This window comes from Odontomachus brunneus, unplaced genomic scaffold (genome assembly GCF_010583005.1).
Source record: "Odontomachus brunneus isolate Ranch 3 - 2012 unplaced genomic scaffold, Obru_v1 Obru_scaffold_042, whole genome shotgun sequence".
NCBI lineage: Eukaryota > Metazoa > Arthropoda > Insecta > Hymenoptera > Formicidae > Odontomachus > Odontomachus brunneus.
In genome coordinates, this window is record NW_022639492.1 from 434,379 (window position 1) to 449,392 (window position 15,014).

The window sequence follows — 15,014 nt, forward strand, 5'->3', positions numbered from 1 at the left end:
AAATATGTTAACAAGTAATACATAAATTTAAAAAATTATAAATTAAAAATTGAAAAAATATACAGGGTGTCCCGTATCACCTTCACAATCTCTCGTGAGAACGTAGAACGGATTGAGATGAACACAAAAGTCCCATACCGTTTTGCGATATTCTCAATAATAACCGAGAAATTAATTAAAGAAGATTGGTGAATGATCACGCGCGATATGGTAGATGAGCTATTTTTAGATATTAAGTAAAGAAAATTGTTACATGATTGTGTACCACAATGCACAAATTTTTTTTTATTAATATCTAAAAATCTATGTGGTCATTTGCAAAATGTTAGAAGACTTTTTTGTTCAGTTTGACTTAATGTATAAGGCAGACGGAGCCACTGCAACTCATCTACTATATCGCGTGTGATCATTCACCAATCTTCTTTAATTAATTTCTCGGTTATTATTGAGAATATCGCAAAACGGTATGGGACTTTTGTGTTCATCTCAATCCGTTCTACGTTCTCACGAGAGATTGTGAAGGTGATACGGGACACCCTGTATATTTTTTCAATTTTTAATTTATAATTTTTTAAATTTATGTATTACTTGTTAACATATTTGCCTCGTGTTGAATCAACACAAAAATCAAACTGGATAAATGAAGACACGAGAAATGTTTTAAATTTAAAATTTTCTTACATGTAATATATATAATAATATAAATTTTATATATGTGTATACGCTTTTTTGTTCTGAACTGTTGGACGACTGAACTCGGTACAAAAACAAGATGGCTACCTGCATGTACAAAACAAAATGTACGATTAATAGGACCGTAGCGGATATTAACACATAGAAGGCCACCTCTTATTATATTTATAGAATCAGTCGCAAAAATTAGTTGTCTGAAAAATTGTAATTTTTAAATTCTGAAATATGAAGCATCTAGGCCTCCTCTATAGTATGCGTGTTGCAACGAAATATCCGTGACACTGGACATTAATTAATTAATTAATTAATTAATTTCCTCGACATCGAGCGAGACCTTCCTTCGTTGTGGAGCGCAAAATGAGCCCCACCGGAGTAATCCAACGCTATTATAACGCACGTCGATGTAATGCGATCTGCTTTGATCGAATTACCGTACGCGTACGTTTATTAAAGCCTGGCGACTACGTTCCACCGACAAAAGTGTGTCCAGGACTTACAAAGGCTTCGACCCAGTCCTGACGATGATACCGCGAGCATTGTCAGCGACGAACGATGTCAGTGACAGTGCGTTTAGGTACTTAGTCGCCGGTGGCGTGTCAATAAGGGGAAGCCATTTTGCAGCTCGGTGACGCGTATTGTCCGCGAACGCGCCTTTTGTCAATCAATTGATCCTGGAATGCGACATCCGCGCCGCGATCCCGGCGTTCTGATCTTGCCGGAGTCGGAGCCGCGTCAAAACATCGCGACGAAATGGCGAGATGAAACTCAGGAAAGAAAAGCGACGCTCCTCCCTGCTTTCCTCTCAACAATTCAGCTTTAAGTGATGAAAGTTTCACGAATTTATCACTTCAAGAGCAAAGTATCTTTCCTTATTGACAAGAGGATGAATTTTGATCGTCTGCTCGCGGAAAGCGGATTAATCGCGCGACTCACATTTCGGGAGTGATTCGTGCGCGAAATCCAAATCCGCGCATTTCGCGTTACAGCGTGATCGAAAGGATCCGGGCCGTATTATCGATATTAGATCACACGGTGAATTTAACAGGGGTGTGATGAACTGGCCATTGCGATTATATCACTCCGATGAAAAGCGTAAGCTGCTTGCGCATATCGATTGCAATCCAATCGTTGTTTGCGTACGATTTAGATATTGACGGAAATAATCGCGGATCCCGGACAATACGCGCCGTCCCGATGACGAGATTTAACGTTCGTCAGCCGCTGGTGGTCTTGAAACAGTTGGCGACCGCGTGTATATATAAAAATAAACGCGATACGCGCGAGACATCGTGTTTTCCCTCTCACATTTTGGCCACTCTAAATATAATTATTATCGAATGCCCGCACACACGACAGATGACCCGAAACCGTACACTTCGAAGCAGCCTAATTTAGCAGTAGAACATCTCCAATGCATAATATCCATTAAATAATCATAGACGGGAGAGAGAGAGAGAAAAGGGGGAGGAGGATACGATTGGTCGATAAATCGTTCGACACGTGTTAATTTTTGCAGAATGGAAACTCGTAGCGCGACGTGAGTGAAACGGAGACACTTTTAAGAAAAAATTCTGAAAGTTTTGGAAAATGGAAAATATATTACAGACACTAAATTTACGTTGAAACCATATTCACCACTTCTAAGTGTTAAAATAATGCAGTTTATATGTAACATATAACTAAGAAAAAAGTATTACAGAAATAAAAAAATACTTATTCAGGATACTAATAACACATATATAAAGTATTTTTCAAAGAAAAAAATATATATTTTTTCTTAAATTATATTTTTTCCTTAGCTTTCTTATGAAAGTAATTGTACGTTTATTCTATTTAAATTTAAAAAAATAGATTTTTAAGTAAACATATTATTAGTATTCACCGAATAAAAACTTTTTATTTTAAATGTTTTTTTATTTTTAATTTATATCTTTTATATGTAAAGTATAAATACGGAAAAAGATAAAGTATCGTTGATAGTTTCAATAAATTTTTTTCATTTATTTTTTTATAAAAAAAAAATAAATAAAATACGTATGTAAAGTATGACTGTATTGAAGTACTGCATTGAAGTGCATTGCGGAAAATGTTATGTTAAATTTAAAACATTTTTCGTGTTCCAATTTATTCAATCTGTTTTTTGTGTCAATTTAACACAATACAAATATGTTAACAAATAACACGACCAACCTATATACGTATGTATTTACATATAAATTTGAAAAATAAAAAGAATATAAATTAAAAAAATTAGAAATTAAAGAAACATTAAGAATAAAATGTTTTTATTCGTTGAGTATTAAAATAACATGTTTACTTAAAAACAATCTATATTTTTATATTTAACTAGAGTAAACACAGTTGCTTTCATAAATAATTAAGATCTTAAGAAAATTTATATTTTCTTCTTCGAAAAATTTTCCAGATGCTGATATAGAACACTACTGCTGTACTATTCTACGTACCAGAGACGATTTTCTAGCAGATAGAAAAAACAGCGATAAATTTTAACTGACATTTAGAATATATTCTACCTGGTCCAGCAAAACATTGTTTTGAGTAAAGTATATCAAACGAAAATTCTCTTTGCTTACTACATAGTCGAACTAACTTTCTTTTCGATCGAGTTTTATAACATTCTTGTAAAGAAAAAAAAATGCTTTTCTTGAGTACATGATAATGAGCTTTTCTGAAATTTGTGATGAGAATATTTTACGACTCTTAACAAGAGAATATTCTTTGTTGAAAATAAACATTACTTGAAAGAGGGAAAGTAAACCGAGTATTTTTAGCAGCACACTCAGAGAAAAAGTTAGCTGATTTAACTAAAATCATAGTTACTTTTGCACCAATTGTAGTTAAATAGTAGTAGTAATATGCACATAAGATTGTTATCACAAACATTACAATCGAACTTAATAAAAAAATAATTTTCTTGTATTATATTATGTAGTAATATTATTAGTAATCATTATTTAGTAATAAATTTTTGGTGCGATTATAGTTAAAAATATCAAACATTTTTTTATCAGAATATTTTTCTACGTATATATGTAGGGAATGTAATGATTGATAAAACTTTTCCAGCAACGCGGAATTTTCTCTCAAGAGAAACTCCTCAAAAGTATTTTTAATATGACAAAAAAATTCTCTTTGATCTTCGATGCGATGACATACGTATACGCATCGATACGTCTTCGAAGGAAACCGTAGGAGCATCCTTCACGCTCATCGTCGCGAGCACATGCCGGACGTAATTATATCATTAATATTAAACGGACTCCGATAGCTGGTCATCGATATTTAGTTACACGACGAAAAAAGAGCAGGTATTGTAGGAACGTTCTCACGTGTGCTCGTCGCAAGGTTAATCGATAACGGATATTCTTAGTAATACGGCGTGGCGTATCGCTCCGTCGAGTGACGAATAAAATTTTATCGTTCGCCGTGCGCGAACCCACGCGCTTCTATAATCAACGTGATGTAAAGACGACATCGTTTTCGCGGCGACGGTCCAATCGGTGAGATCGCGATCGTCGATGCGCGATACAAATGTCCGTCTGAAACTTGCACGATCCCTTCATATTTAACGCGCTGAAACTTCTTGCCGGCGTCAATCTCGCGAATTATTCACTCCGACTCGTGATATCCCTTCAGTGCCGCGATAAAATCCTGCTGCTGCGTTCGATCGTCGCGGATCACGCCCAGAATGAACTTCGATTTTCCGCAAGTACCAGAACGACGAAAATTCTCATCGACAGTTTGACTTTCCCTGACATACGTCCCAATAGACTGATATACGTAAACTTTAAGTATATTAAATCATGAAATTCAGTAACGCTGAGTCCCTTATGACTGATCATATTGCGCTTATATTTATCACATAAAACGACGAGACAGAAATACAAAAGAAATACTTATCAAAATTTGTCCCAAACAATATGTTATATTAAATATAATATGCATATCTGAATGTAACTTTTAGTAAATTTGTTGCTGCATTAATAAAAACTTTACATTATTGTACGATATTTAATAATTAATTAAATACATAGTATATTTGCTTCATAAATCTAATTAAAAGAATTATAAAGTTTCCATCATCGATTGTATGTGTGTCTCACGTCATGATAATCACAAAAGTCTATTTGAGCTACTATAACTTTATAGTAACTTTAAGCGTATTGAATCACGAAATTCAGCAACACTGAGTCCCTTGTAACTAATCGGACTATATTTGTTACATAAAATGACGAGATAGAAATATGGAAAAATGACCCAAACAACATATCATGTTAAATGTAATGTGAAAATCTGAATATAACTTTTAATAAATTCATTACTGCATCAATACAACAAAACATTTACGTTATTATATAGTGTAAATTTAATAATTAATTCAATGTAGTATATTTGCTACGTGAATGTAGTAAAGAAATTATAGAGTTTCCATCATCGATTGTTTCATGTCGTGATAATCATGGCAGCCTCTATCTGGGAGTAAACTCTAAACAGTAACTTTAGCGGTAACATTTTATATTAAATTATAAAATTAGTAAGAGACGTTGAGACCCTTATAGTTTGATTGTGCTCATATTAATTATATATAACGACGAAATGGAAATACGAAGAAATACGGAAAAATGTATTGAATTAATTATTGTTTATGGAAAATTTTCCCCAATTTTCACAAATATAATTAAAAGAATTTTAAAGTCTTTATTATCAATAGGCTCACGTTGTGATAATTACGAAAGCATATCTCGAGAGTTAAATACAACGGCGAGTTAAGGTTTTTCGTTTGAGTTAAAATTTGAGGCAACTCATCTTTAGAGTCAACGCTTTTAGCATCGCAAATCGCGATGGAACTCTGAGATTCGCAAACTTAATGCTAATTCATTTTCTCGATAGCAGATAAGCGTATGCATAAGAGTTATGCATCATTATATTGATTAGAAGTTACTTCATCAGTCGGAATATCTGCGATGTATACTTAAGTAGATTAGAGAACATAAAATTTACAATAGTCGAAGACTCTGTCTCGCATACTTTATCTGATAATTCATTTGCGCCCTTCAATGCGCTATTTTGCGGATCTCCATTATGATCGGTGATTTCGACGATATTAAAAGCAAGTGGACGCGTAATGACGAGGGAAGAGGTCAATAACGCGCTTTAAACGGCGATCGATCGGCGAATTAATAACGGCAAAAAGTTAATCCCGCCGGGGGATAGGGACGCGATTCGCTGGCTGTTCTCGTAATAAAATTAGCCGGTTAATAAAGTTAACCGGTCTTCGGTGCTTCGTTATCATTAACTCGCTGCCTTCCTTTTTCCCGCTAAGTGACGTTACGACCGATACTCGCGTAACACGAGCTCGCCGAGGCGCAATGCATTTTCTTATCGCCCGGAACCGCGTCGCGTTTTTAAATTCAAAGCGTTCGCGAAGCACAACGATTGTATTCCACAAATGGCACGACGCATTAAAACGATTGTCACTCGGCTGAGAGACCTTCGCACAAGAGTATGTAAAAAATATATGCATGATTGTAGAGAACACAAGAATAAAACAAACTAAGTGTAATTATATGAAGACTTTACTGATAATCAATTGAATAGCGTTTGATTATAAACTAAAGGGCCAATAAGAACCTATGGACGTGAATGTATTAGTGTAAAATAAAATTTAAAATCTATAATACACAAAGTCGTGATATTTATTATACGGAGATTTTATAGTAAAAATTAGGATTTATATAATATAGGATTTTCATTATAGGATTTTCGTTACAGGATTTTCTCGACGAGAAATAAATCGGTATTCCGCAGTAATTGACTATATTTTCGTCTAATATATGCTATTTGCGAAATTAATGTGCTATTAAAGACTTTGCTGTGTTTCTCAGCAAGATAGTCTATTTCTATCACTACACTGAGAGAAAGAAAATGAATCGAATTAACTAAAAGTATCGTTATTTTGGCTCTAACCATATTTTTTAATTGTTTTAAGACAAAAATGATAGTAAGACTAATAGTAACATACATAAGGTTATCATCATTAATATTATAGTAGAACTGAACCAAGACAAAGATGGTTCCTTTGACAATTTATAATAAACCTGACATAATAACTTTGTAATAACTATTTCACTATATGATTGCAGTTACAAATATTTTCGTCTCAGTGTAAAAAGATAGTAAAATTGAAGAGAATTCCCAAGTCAAAATTTCGATCCTACTTTCAACTTCAATATTCCATTTAACGTCTACTTTGACACTCTAAAGCCTATATTAACCTCTTTGGATTTTATTTAACCTACTAGCTTTGCCGAGAGGTCCTCTTTAGGATTTACGAATAGCATTTTGTACGTTTTATGCCATTTAGAGGTAAGTATTTCAGCTTCCATGTTCCATTAAATATATACTAATCCTTCAGAATACGCAGATATTAAAAAATTCAAGTCGTAAGTGCAGCTAAAATTTTGTTTTGTATTTATATAAGAAAAAGAGAAAAATTATTATATTCTCTCCGTGTACCAAAAACCAAAGGTTTCTGTCCTAAACCGACAATTTTGAGTATTATAGACTTTAATTTTATTTTGTACAAATATATATGTGCATCACCTTTCATTGGCTTCTCAGTTACGCCGTTGAAATACAAGAATATTTTGATTCGCGATATAATGTGTGATATAGCTAACAAAAAAAATATGTAAATTCACAAAAGAGGGAAAATGTGCACGAACAAAAACGTTAGAATAAGAAACAACTTTCATAAATCAGAAACACGCCAGTGTCCTGACTGCGATAATCAACGCGAAGGAAGACAACAATCGCGAGTTTGAGAGAGCGTTCACGAATCACTTCACTTAAATAGATCTCAGTAATTATTCGACGCCGTGACGTCTACTCGCCGGCGTCTAATTAGATAAGAAACCACGGCGGTACGGGAAAGCGATAAAAATGCAATGAATCGTGAGAAAGTTTCGAGGATATTAAGGCCACGCGCTCACGAGCTCCAACTCTCTTCCCCGAGATCTTATATCACGCGCGCGCTCGCAGCGGCCGATCGGTACTCCCGAAATAGGACGAAAAGTGCATCGAGGTGAGAGATAAACGGGAAGAGAAACTTAAAACTATTACTAGCGCGATGAACGCGCGCGCTGAGTTTTACGACTCGCGACGCGACGGTTCGCCCGGGGCGAGTCAATTAGCATAATTTGCCCAAAGAGAGCAATAAGAACCGGCCGAGTGATCAATGAGCCGCGTACGCACGGCGGCGCCGCTAATAAGCCTCGTGTTTTTCCTGACATACAACACGGCAGTGCATATAAACGGGATAACAGGATAATAATCCGACGCCAAATACACACGGGGTGTCCCTTCTAGAAATATCATACTAAGAATCATTGATAATTACTTATTATCCAGTATTTTTAATACTGAAAATAAGTAATTATCAATGATTCTTAGTATGATATTTCTATAAGGGGTGGTGCGAGCCACACGTGAAAAGAAAACAATCTGTCAAAAGGAAGAGAAAGAAAAGGAGATGGGAAGGGGGAAGCGAGAAAGAGAGAGAAATAGAAAGACAAATTTCGCGCTAAAAAGCGCACGCGGTTAAAACATTCCCGTTGCCGCATATGAGATCACCAATGCGCATGTGATGCTTGTTTAACCAAGTTCCCAATAGCCGCGAATAATGCGAATAAACGAATTCGCTTGACAATCTCACGACGCGCGATATATCAACAAGAAGGCGAACCGACAGGTAACGTTACAATAATAACAACAACAACAACAACAACAGCGCCGGCACAACGACAAAGTTTCCCCTTATGTCTCGCGCGTAAGGGTGAAACGCACCGAGTGCTCTGCGCGGGGTGTACGTGGTCTCAGTGTAACGCTGCGGAAAACGCGCGCCATGAAGCCTGTGCACGCACACACATACACACACACACACACTCCTGTTTACTCGTCTAACGGAGTTATGTGGACGACCCGATGCTAGACGGAAAAAGGAAATGACGTAGTCGCGCGAACTGTAACGGCTAAAGTATCGCGACGTACTGCCGCGTTGAACTGTCGCGATATTGCATTACAACGAGTCACTGTCCGGCCGAGTTTATCGTCGCGACGCGCTCCTCTCGTCTACGGCGTGGTACATACTTATGTATGGTGATTTAATTCGGCAGCAATCTGGCGTATCGCGCCCATCAAATGTGTAAATCGTCATGTCGATTTACCGCAAAAGAAACCGAGTTGTCGAGGACGCATTGGTAATAACATTTCTCCTAGGATGTCGCTGTATAATAAATGCGCGTTAGCTGCACGACGTTTCTCTGAATCGTGATATCACGTATCAATATTACTTCAGATATCCAATTCGACGGTAATGAGAGAAGGAAATTGTCACTCTGAGATCATTACGAAGGACACAAAAATATCCTCGCTCTTCTGAGTCGAAATTTGAATCCTATTTTCGACTTCAATGCTCCATTTAACGGATATCTTGATACTCTAAAGCTTGTATCAATCTCTTTCGATTCTATTTAACCTGCTCTTCCAAGAGGTCCTTTTTAGAACTTACAAGTGGTACCTTATGCGTTTTCTGCCACTTAGAGGCGTCAAGTAGGATTTCAATTTCCATCTGTATCACGCATATATCGATCTTTCAGAACATATATTAAAGAGTTTAGATCCAAAGGAGGCCTAAAATTTCGACTCGGCCTGTCACATCCCCGAAAAGAGTTCCCCGTTGATTGGGGAATTTGGCGCGACGGTGATCTATCCCGTTGCGATTTATCCGGATAACACGTCTGTATTTTAAACTATCCCACTCTGCGTGCGTGCCATATGTTACGGAAATAAAATATCGATTCGTCGGGACGCGTCTAACGTATGCTTCAGAGGAGTCATGGATATCCGTCGTGAGCGAGAACGACGACAATCGCGTTATGTTACGCCGTTTTAAACAACAACAAACGGTTATGCAGCTCTAATCTATACTAAAACGTCACATGAGTTGTGCGATACTGTTATCACGCGCATTTGCCCTCGTACAATTCCACGTGGACAAATTTCATCGTACAAACGTGCTCCTCGGGCTTTCCAATGGCATAGCGAATATTCGCAATCATGGGGATTATAATACGTGGATTAATTAATAATGGAATCAGCCCCGGTAATATCCGAACAATAACCGCGAATTCAGCTGTCCTCCCTTGAAGCAATATCTAACAAACTCCCGCCCGGATATGGCATTTTAACCCTCGCAAACACGTGAAAGGAACGGCGGATCGATCTCTCGCGGATGCTGTACGCTAGGAAAAGCGTGGATCCTTCTTCTGTCGCGAGATCTCGAGCCCCTCGCGCGGACAAGAGCGTCGGGAGTGACGTTTACTCGGCGAATCCTCCAGAGGATCGGGAATTGCACTCACCAGCGATGTCGCGCGACGATCCTGGGTGTCCATCCAAGCCGATCCACTTGCCGCGACGCGACGCGCAATCATGGAGCACCAGCTCTTCCTGCGAAGGTGGTCGCGCGCAGCAGCGCCGATAACACGGGGGCGCACACCTGTCCAAGTCCGTAGTCACTCTCCGTCGCACCACTTCGCCACGAGCCGCCCGCACCTGCTGCTCGCGATGCCCTTCGCGTCGTTATCCGACCACGGAAACGCGATCACGGCAGAGGAGGACACCCGCGGCGCGAATCCGGCCGGCGGTTCGAATCGCGCGAATGCCGCGACATACTCGCGCCACGGCCACAGCGGAGATGAGAGGAAGAGAGAGATAGAGGCAGAGAGATAGAGAAGGAGAGATCAAGAGAAAGAAAGAGAAAAAGAGAGAAAAGAGAAAGAGCGAGAGAGAAAGAGAAAAAGAGAGGGAGAAGGAGAATTCGGAAACAGTGCGTGGGTGGACGATTTAAAGACACGACGCTCGACGACGACGGCTCGAAGTCGTCACGACGACTGGCGGAACCAACGGCAGAGAGCGGCACGACAGCCCCCGGCCCGGGTTCGACGCATGCGTCCTCGCCACCCCGTGCCCAACCCTGTTTTCCCAGAGTACACCCTCGCGCGAGGCGGCCGCCTTTCACCCTCCATCTCGTGCCGTTACTGACTGTCGTCGGCCGATCGTTCCTGAAGGTTTCCTCGGCGATTCCGCGACTCAGGAGGGCGAGAGAGCGACGAGGCCGAAAGCAGTGCGCCGATGTTCGAACGGAACAATCTGGCTGCTTTATCCCGAGAAGCCTACCTAGAAGCCCTCTGTCGTAATTCGATTCTTTCCGTTCGCTTTCGCCTTGCTGCGATTGTAATGTTTTAAGGATCTCTCCGCACTCTTCTCCAGAAACACGCGCATCGCTCATGTGTGTCTGTGTATGTGTGTGTACTTGAATGTGCGTGACCGATCGCGCTAGGGGAGGTTCGCGAGTTGCCGAATTTAGTGTCAACCCCCGTGTCTTGTTTGCACGCTCCGCGTGCAGCCCGTCGAGCGTAACCCATGTGAGCTCACTTTTCCATTTTATCTTCCCTAACAGACTTCATAAATCGTTCACTGATTTCACGTATAGCGCACCACTTAAGCACGAGGAGAGGAGGAGGAGGAGGAGGATTATTTTAAGGTACGCTGCTATTGGATTTTTGACTTCAAAACTACAGTGTGAATAATTTTAATAGAAAGAAAATTACACACGTTCTTGTATGCGCAACGGACTTGAAAGTTCGTAATAAGGCGAAGAGAAAGATTCTGCATTGAGAGAACAAATATTCAAAAAATAAATAATATTCATTCGTTAGTATGAATTAGGTAGTAGGTAGGTTCTATATGACATATTTATTTATACTAATAAAAAGTATTTTTTGAATAAGTAAATATACGTTTTCTTAAAACCTTAACTTTCATGAAAGCACAATTGTTTATTTTACATAAACAAAAAAAATATATGTAAAATATATATAAATATATATAAAATAAATAATATAAAATAATGAGATAATGATATGAAATTAAATAATAAATATTAAATAAAATTATGTAAAATAATTTATTCTATTTGAATATTTAGAGAGATTTAAGTAAATAAGTTATTAATATCCATTTTTATATTATTTTGTTAGTAATTTTATTAATTTGATTAATTTATTAATTTTATATATTAGTATACGTATAAATTTAGTAATTTTATATATTATATATAGTATAAATATTATTTATACTATTTTATATACAGAATAAATATTTTTTTATTTTTTAGTTATTTCTTCTCTCAGTGCACGCTTATCGAGCAAACAATATCCGCGAGAAATGATCTACCCGTTCCTTTCACGTGTTTATCAAGCTAAAAATGTCATTCAAGCGGAAATTTGTTAGAGAGATATATTGATTAAGAGGGATGAAGTGAATAGCTGAATCCATGCTTATCATCCGGATATTGGAGCTGATTTCATTATTAATTAATTGCATATATATATATATATATATATATATATATATACATACGTATGTGATTCATGATAATGCCAGAAAAAGGAAATTAATTGACCTGTGGTGAAGTGGAAATTTCTTCTGTAACTTCCGCGACCTCGGTATTGATGAGTACGTTCGGTCACCCGGAAATCAGATGAAAGACTCGTCGGATGTGCGCACGCTGTAACTGTACGACCGCGGAATTCGATTCGGATCGGCTGCGAATCAAAAAGACACTCGTGCGCTCTCAGGATCCAACTTCCATTAACAGCGCATTGTAATTTGCGGCTGGACGAGCGAACGGTAATTGGCCGCGAATCAGCGTGACAACGGCGGCAAATCGTCAATAATTGACAGCGCGCGTCGCACTGCGAAATGCCAAGTTTAAAATTAAGAATCCACCGGCTTTGTGGCGCAGCGAGCGATTTTAAAGCCGATAAAATCGTGTTCCACGAGCCGTGCGAGACAGCTTTCAGATATGACAGGAAGATCTTTCTCTCCTCACACGAGAGAGCTATTTCCGCTGATCTCTCGAGGTCTTTTCGCGTGATTTGTTGGCTCGCGAAAATGTATCGCGCCGCGCCACGGTTGCGACATTAATTGCTACGAAAAAAGACAGCGGCAAAAAATTTTAATGACTGCCGCGTTATCGTGCTCTTCCTTTCGCTCGATATTGTTGCCGCAGCGGGATAAAACCTCTCACACGAGCGCCAATAATAAACGCATAAAGCCGCCAGACGCGCGTTTTCGGGCAAAATATTAGCCGAAGATTTACGAGGAGCTAATCGAGGCGTACGTGCGCACACGAGAGAGAAAGAGAAAGAGCACAGGAAGGAAGAAAGATCGAGAAAAAGAGAAAAAAAGCACGCAAGAAGGAGCCAAGTGGGGCTGCATCAATCACAAAGGCTTTATATTTTTTAAGCTCAAAAGAGAATGATTGCCGCGTGCTCGTGTTTGATGTTTTAAAGCGCGGCGGGTTCTTCAACCGATGGGTCCCCTCTAAAGCTTTATGAGGTTGAATTAAAACGCGTAATGCGATCGCGCGCGGTTTACGCGATATCGATCATACGGTATTTAAATTCATTAATTATTTTCTGCATCATTAATTATACAGTTTATATATGAGATGATCCGGTTTCGCGCACGTATCCGCCTTGATCCGCTTGCCAAGAGAAAAAAGCACGAGAGAACTGAGATGAATGGATTGATCAAATTTATCACGTTAAACCACAAATATTGTTTGATGTGTCACCGGAAGTTTATTAAAGTTTCCTGTGATTGACATGCAAATGTCACACTTGCATCGTTTCTGACGGCCATCCTTTTCGCTTGGATAAATAAACAGTCGGGGATTTGAGCTATACGACATTATTATTCCTGACGTTTGTACGTTGAGAAAAGAATATTTGAAAATTTATTTGTAGAACGTAAAGTTTATATCCACAGAAATACGTTTTATTTCACAGAAAAGACTTTGTATCCTACGAATAAACTGTCGAGTATTTTCTTCTCCATGTATGTACTGTTAGCAAACATTGAGAAAAATATTTTAAGAGAGACGGGAACAATTTTATCTTTCTTAATACAGGTGCGCAAGCGCGAAAAATAATTGTTGTTCAAAATTTGAGAGCAGCACACGACTTTTCTTTAACTAAAACGCATGATCGTGTCGTTCCACGTAGCCTCGTAAATGGTGGGAATCAGGTTCTCACAATTTACGCGGCGAAAAAGAACGGAAAGTAGGATATTACTGTAAGGAAAGAGAATATGGAATTAGATGACGTGGCTTTATCTCGCGTAAGTATGAACGGGTCGTGGTGCTATACTTGTGCCCCGCTATCACGAGGAAGCGAGGTATGATAGATGTATGCAGAAAGAATATATTATTTCTCTGTCATACACGAAGTATTTCTTTAAAGCTCCAACAGAGAGGACCCGATATCGCGGTGAAGTGCAAGAAAAGAGAATGAATACATATGTACAATTCAATTTAAAATTCAATGGAAATGTCGAATGTCTCCCTGTTATTTACTCCAACATTTCCAATGAAAACTTCCGCGTGAATAGGTGATACCGGAGGCAGCAGAAGCAAGCTTTATTTCAGGACAAGGAGAGAGAAATATTGACCTTGCCTCATGCAGAGAATGGACTAGCCGCAGCAGGTAAAATATAACTGCAATATGCTGAGAGAAAAATATTTAAGAAATAAAAGAATATTTACTCGATACTCTCTCTCGACTAATATAACATATTTATTTTATAAAACCAATATCAAATATTTCTCGAATAAGAAAATATAGATTTTCTTAAAATTTTAGCTCCTCGTGAAAGCAATTGTTTATTCTACGTAAATAAAATAATTTAGATTTACGTAAGTATGTAATTTTAATATAATAAACTTGTTATTAATAATAATAAATCAATTAATAAATCAATTTTTTTCTAGATATTTTTTCTCTCAGTGTAGATGTGTTATTGAAATGTCTAAAAAATGTCTAGAAAAATTAATGTCATTGCTATCGCAAATAAATTTATCAACTATTTGAATGTCGGCGTTCAAAATATTTACTGCTAAATAGAAAGCCGCTATTATCATTTCGCTTTCCTTCGAAATTACACTTTGTGCTTAAAACACAGAATTGACGCTTCGTATTATCAGTCCGAACCAAGGTTTTCCATTGATTTTTAACATAGGTTAATATTCACTTTAGCGCACAAATTAATATGTTTCATACTCATATGATAATGCCGCCTGATCTCCGTTCCACAAGACGACTTCACGTTCACTGGAAGCGCGGCAGTTTCCCCTTTCCAATGATCCTTCTTTCAAGTCGCTACGACGTCTACGAGTG

The 15,014-nt window shown here is 38.1% G+C and overlaps 1 protein-coding gene across 3 annotated transcripts in view; it reads right to left on the reverse strand.

The window, feature by feature from the left end:
- LOC116844569 (kazrin) overlaps positions 1 to 15,014 on the reverse strand; it is a 315,333-nt gene that overhangs the window by 291,435 nt on the left and 8,884 nt on the right. Inside the window, exon 1 of one of the 3 annotated variants that reach the window (XM_032816273.1) lies at positions 10,134 to 10,653. The exons of 1 other annotated variant lie outside the window; for it this stretch is intronic. The gene's annotated coding sequence lies outside the window, so the exon portion shown is untranslated. Of the gene's footprint in view, positions 1 to 8,559; positions 8,579 to 10,133; positions 10,654 to 15,014 lie in introns of those variants that run through there. One more of the 3 variants, XM_032816276.1, reaches the window with a different exon arrangement.